We start from the raw sequence: 7,119 nt of genomic DNA on the forward strand, positions 1-7,119 counted from the left end.
CCACTATACTAGATATGTTGGTTTTGATACTAGAAACAAAACGTAGTACTCAGAATTTTCCCTTACCCCGTGAATTTTCCGGAATTTCCACAACAGTGCGTACATGTCGAAATATTGAATTTTTCACTATATTAACTCAATTTGAAAAGTTTGTTCAATAAAAACAAATGCAGCACTAAGCCACTATACTAGATATGTTGGTATTGATACTAGAAACAAAACGTAGTACTCAGAATTTTCCCCTACCCCGTGAATTTTCCGGAATTTCCACAACAGTGCGTACATGTCGAAATATTGAATTTTTCACTATATTAACTCAATTTGAAAAGTTCGTTCAACAAAAACAAATGCAGCACTAAGCCACTATACTAGATATGTTGGTTTTGATACTAGAAACAAAACGTAGTACTCAGAATTTTCCCTTACCCCGTGAATTTTCCGGAATTTCCACAACAGTGCGTACATGTCGAAATATTGAATTTTTCACTATATTAACTCAATTTGAAAAGTTTGTTCAATAAAAACAAATGCAGCACTAAGCCACTATACTAGATATGTTGTTATTGATACTAGAAACAAAACGTAGTACTCAGAATTTTCCCTTACCCCGTGAATTTTCCGGAATTTCCACAACAGTGCGTACATGTCGAAATATTGAATTTTTCACTATATTAACTCAATTTGAAAAGTTTGTTCAACAAAAACAAATGCAGCACTAAGCCACTATACTAGATATGTTGGTTTTGATACTAGAAACAAGACGTTGTGCTCAGAATTTTCCCTTACCCCGTGAATTTTCCGGAATTTCCACAACAGTGCGTACATGTCGAAATATTGAATTTTTCACTATATTAACTCAATTTGAAAAGTTTGTTCAACAAAAACAAATGCAGCACTAAGCCACTATACTAGATATGTTGGTTTTGATACTAGAAACAAAACGTTGTACTCAGAATTTTCCCTTACCCCGTGAATTTTCCGGAATTTCCACAACAGTGCGTACATGTCGAAATATTGAATTTTTCACTATATTAACTCAATTTGAAAAGTTTGTTCAACAAAAACAAATGCAGCACTAAGCCACTATACTAGATATGTTGGTATTGATACTAGAAACAAAACGTAGTACTCAGAATTTTCCTTTACCCCGTGAATTTTCCGGAATTTCCACAACAGTGCGTACATGTCGAAATATTGAATTTTTAACTATATTAACTCAATTTGAAAAGTTTGTTCAACAAAAACAAATGCAGCACTAAGCCACTATACTAGATATGTTGGTATTGATACTAGAAACAAAACGTAGTACTCAGAATTTTCCCCTACCCCGTGAATTTTCCGAAATATTGAATTTTTCACTATATTAACTCAATTTGAAAAGTTTGTTCAACAAAAACAAATGCAGCACTAAGCCACTATACTAGATATGTTGATTTTGATACTAGAAACAAAACGTAGTACTCAGAATTTTCCCTTACCCCGTGAATTTTCCGGAATTTCCACAACAGCGCGTACATGTCGAAATATTGAATTTTTCACTATATTAACTCAATTTGAAAAGTTTGTTCAACAAAAACAAATGCAGCACTAAGCCACTATACTAGATATGTTGGTTTTGATACTAGAAACAAAACGTAGTACTCAGAATTTTCCTTTACCCCGTGAATTTTCCGGAATTTCCACAACAGTGCGTACATGTCGAAATATTGACTTTTTCACTATATTAACTCAATTTGAAAAGTTTGTTCAACAAAAACAAATGCAGCACTAAGCCACTATACTAGATATGTTGGTATTGATACTAGAAACAAAACGTAGTACTCAGAATTTTCCTTTACCCCGTGAATTTTCCGGAATTTCCACAACAGTGCGTACATGTCGAAATATTGAATTTTTCACTATATTAACTCAATTTGAAAAGTTTGTTCAACAAAAACAAATGCAGCACTAAGCCACTATACTAGATATGTTGGTTTTGATACTAGAAACAAAACGTAGTACTCAGAATTTTCCCTTACCCCGTGAATTTTCCGGAATTTCCACAACAGCGCGTACATGTCGAAATATTGAATTTTTCACTATATTAACTCAATTTGAAAAGTTTGTTCAACAAAAACAAATGCAGCACTAAGCCACTATACTAGATATGTTGGTATTGATACTAGAAACAAAACGTAGTACTCAGAATTTTCCTTTACCCCGTGAATTTTCCGGAATTTCCACAACAGTGCGTACATGTCGAAATATTGAATTTTTCACTATATTAACTCAATTTGAAAAGTTTGTTCAACAAAAACAAATGCAGCACTAAGCCACTATACTAGATATGTTGGTTTTGATACTAGAAACAAAACGTAGTACTCAGAATTTTCCCTTACCCCGTGAATTTTTCGGAATTTCCACAACAGTGCGTACATGTCGAAATATTGAATTTTTCACTATATTAATTCAATTTGAAAAGTTTGTTCAACAAAAACAAATGCAGCACTAAGCCACTATACTAGATATGTTGGTATTGACACTAGAAACAAAACGTAGTACTCAGAATTTTCCCTTACCCCGTGAATTTTCCGGAATTTCCACAACAGTGCGTACATGTCGAAATATTGAATTTTTCACTATATTAACTCAATTTAAAAAGTTTGTTCAACAAAAACAAATGCAGCACTAAGCCACTATACTAGATATGTTGCTTTTGATACTAGAAACAAAACGTAGTACTCAGAATTTTCCCTTACCCCGTGAATTTCCCGGAATTTCCACAACAGTGCGTACATGTCGAAATATTGACTTTTACACTACATTAACTTAATTTGAAAAGTTTGTTCAACAAAAACAAATGCAGCACTAAGCCACTATACTAGATATGTTGATTTTGATACTAGAAACAAAACGTAGTACTCAGAATTTTCCCTTACCCCGTGAATTTTCCGGAATTTCCCCAACAGTGCGTACATGTCGAAATATTGACTTTTACACTATATTAACTTAATTTGAAAAGTTTGTTCAACAAAAACAAATGCAGCACTAAGCCACTATACTAGATATGTTGGTTTTGATACTAGAAACAAAACGTAGTACTCAGAATTTTCCCTTACCCCGTGAATTTTCCGGAATTTCCACAACAGTGCGTACATGTCGAAATATTGAATTTTTCACTATATTAACTCAATTTGAAAAGTTTGTTCAACAAAAACAAATGCAGCACTAAGCCACTATACTAGATATGTTGGTTTTGATACTAGAAACAAAACGTAGTACTCAGAATTTTCCCTTACCCCGTGAATTTTCCGAAATTTCCACAACAGTGCGTACATGTCGAAATATTGACTTTTTCACTATATTAACTCAATTTGAAAAGTTTGTTCAACAAAAACAAATGCAGCACTAAGCCACTATACTAGATATGTTGGTTTTGATACTAGAAACAAACCGTAGTACTCAGAATTTTCCCTTACCCCGTGAATTTTCCGGAATTTCCACAACAGTGCGTACATGTCGAAATATTGAATTTTTCACTATATTAACTCAATTTGAAAAGTTTGTTCAATAAAAACAAATGCAGCACTAAGCCACTATACTAGATATGTTGGTTTTGATACTAGAAACAAAACGTAGTACTCAGAATTTTCCCTTACCCCGTGAATTTTCCGGAATTTCCACAACAGTGCGTACATGTCGAAATATTGAATTTTTCACTATATTAACTCAATTTGAAAAGTTCGTTCAACAAAAACAAATGCAGCACTAAGCCTTTATACTAGATATGTTGGTTTTGATACTAGAAACAAAACGTAGTACTCAGAATTTTCCCTTACCCCGTGAATTTTCCGGAATTTCCACAACAGTGCGTACATGTCGAAATATTGAATTTTTCACTATATTAACTTAATTTGAAAAGTTTGTTCAATAAAAACAAATGCAGCACTAAGCCACTATACTAGATATGTTGGTATTGATACTAGAAACAAAACGTAGTACTCAGAATTTTCCCCTACCCCGTGAATTTTCCGGAATTTCCACAACAGTGCGTACATGTCGAAATATTGAATTTTTCACTATATTAACTCAATTTGAAAAGTTCGTTCAACAAAAACAAATGCAGCACTAAGCCACTATACTAGATATGTTGGTTTTGATACTAGAAACAAAACGTAGTACTCAGAATTTTCCCTTACCCCGTGAATTTTCCGGAATTTCCACAACAGTGCGTACATGTCGAAATATTGAATTTTTCACTATATTAACTCAATTTGAAAAGTTTGTTCAATAAAAACAAATGCAGCACTAAGCCACTATACTAGATATGTTGGTTTTGATACTAGAAACAAAACGTTGTACTCAGAATTTTCCCCTACCCCGTGAATTTTCCGGAATTTCCACAACAGTGCGTACATGTCGAAATATTGAATTTTTCACTATATTAACTCAATTTGAAAAGTTTGTTCAATAAAAACAAATGCAGCACTAAGCCACTATACTAGATATGTTGGTTTTGATACTAGAAACAAAACGTAGTACTCAGAATTTTCCCTTACCCCGTGAATTTTCCGGAATTTCCACAACAGTGCGTACATGTCGAAATATTGAATTTTTCACTATATTAACTCAATTTGAAAAGTTTGTTCACCAAAAACAAATGCAGCACTAAGCCACTATACTAGATATGTTGATTTTGATACTAGAAACAAAACGTAGTACTCAGAATTTTCCCTTACCCCGTGAATTTTCCGGAATTTCCCCAACAGTGCGTACATGTCGAAATATTGACTTTTACACTATATTAAATTAATTTGAAAAGTTTGTTCAACAAAAACAAATGCAGCACTAAGCCACTATACTAGATATGATGGTTTTGATACTAGAAACAAAACGTAGTACTCAGAATTTTCCCTTACCCCGTGAATTTTCCGGAATTTCTACAACAGTGCGTACATGTCGAAATATTGAATTTTTCACTATATTAACTCAATTTGAAAAGTTTGTTCAACAAAAACAAATGCCACTATACTAGATATGTTGGTTTTGATACTAGAAACAAAACGTAGTACTCAGAATTTTCCCTTACCCCGTGAATTTTCCGAAATTTCCACAACAGTGCGTACATGTCGAAATATTGAATTTTTCACTATATTAACTCAATTTGAAAAGTTTGTTCAACAAAAACAAATGCAGCACTAAGCCACTATACTAGATATGTTGGTATTGACACTAGAAACAAAACGTAGTACTCAAAATTTTCCCTTACCCCGTGAATTTTCCGGAATTTCCACAACAGTGCGTACATGTCGAAATATTAAATTTTTCACTATATTAACTCAATTTGAAAAGTTTGTTCAACAAAAACAAATGCAGCATTAAGCCACTATACTAGATATGTTGGTTTTGATACTAGAAACAAAACGTAGTACTCAGAATTTTCCCTTACCCCGTGAATTTTCCGGAATTTCCACAACAGTGCGTACATGTCGAAATATTGAATTTTTCACTATATTAACTCAATTTGAAAAGTTTGTTCAACAAAAAAAAAATGCAGCACTAAGCCACTATACTAGATATGTTGGTTTTGACACTAGAAACAAAACGTAGTACTCAAAATTTTCCCTTACCCCGTGAATTTTCCGGAATTTCCACAACAGTGCGTACATGTCGAAATATTGAATTTTTCACTATATTAACTCAATTTGAAAAGTTTGTTCAACAAAAACAAATGCAGCACTAAGCCACTATACTAGATATGTTGATTTTGATACTAGAAACAAAACGTAGTACTCAGAATTTTCCCTTACCCCGTGAATTTTCCGGAATTTCCACAACAGTGCGTACATGTCGAAATATTGAATTTTTCACTATATTAATTCAATTTGAAAAGTTTGTTCACCAAAAACAAATGCAGCACTAAGCCACTATACTAGATATGTTGATTCTGATACTAGAAACAAAACGTAGTACTCAGAATTTTCCCTTACCCCGTGAATTTTCCGGAATTTCCCCAACAGTGCGTACATGTCGAAATATTGACTTTTACACTATATTAACTTAATTTGAAAAGTTTGTTCAACAAAAACAAATGCAAGCACTAAGCCACTATACTAGATATGTTGGTTTTGATACTAGAAACAAAACGTAGTACTCAGAATTTTCCCCAACCCCGTGAATTTTCCGGAATTTCCACAACAGTGCGTACATGTCGAAATATTGAATTTTTCACTATATTAACTCAATTTGAAAAGTTTGTTCAACAAAAACAAATGCAGCACTAAGCCACTATACTAGATATGTTAGGTTTGACACTAGAAACAAAACGTAGTACTCAGAATTTTCCCTTACCCCGTGAATTTTCCGGAATTTCCACAACAGTGCGTACATGTCGAAATATTGAATTTTTCACTATATTAATTCAATTTGAAAAGTTTGTTCACCAAAAACAAATGCAGCACTAAGCCACTATACTAGATATGTTGATTTTGATACTAGAAACAAAACGTTGTACTCAGAATTTTCCCTTACCCCGTGAATTTTCCGGAATTTCCCCAACAGTGCGTACATGTCGAAATATTGACTTTTACACTATATTAACTTAATTTGAAAAGTTTGTTCAACAAAAACAAATGCAGCACTAAGCCACTATACTAGATATGTTGGTTTTGATACTAGAAACAAAACGTAGTACTCAGAATTTTCCCTTACCCCGTGAATTTTCCGGAATTTCCACAACAGTGCGTACATGTCGAAATATTGAATTTTTCACTATATTAACTCAATTTGAAAAGTTTGTTCAACAAAAACAAATGCCACTATACTAGATATGTTGGTTTTGATACTAGAAACAAAACGTAGTACTCAGAATTTTCCCTTACCCCGTGAATTTTCCGAAATTTCCACAACAGTGCGTACATGTCGAAATATTGAATTTTTCACTATATTAACTCAATTTGAAAAGTTCGTTCAACAAAAACAAATGCAGCACTAAGCCTTTATACTAGATATGTTGGTTTTGATACTAGAAACAAAACGTAGTACTCAGAATTTTCCCTTACCCCGTGAATTTTCCGGAATTTCCACAACAGTGCGTACATGTCGAAATATTGAATTTTTCACTATATTAACTCAATTTGA

Source organism: Uranotaenia lowii, chromosome 2 (assembly GCF_029784155.1).
Source record: "Uranotaenia lowii strain MFRU-FL chromosome 2, ASM2978415v1, whole genome shotgun sequence".
NCBI lineage: Eukaryota > Metazoa > Arthropoda > Insecta > Diptera > Culicidae > Uranotaenia > Uranotaenia lowii.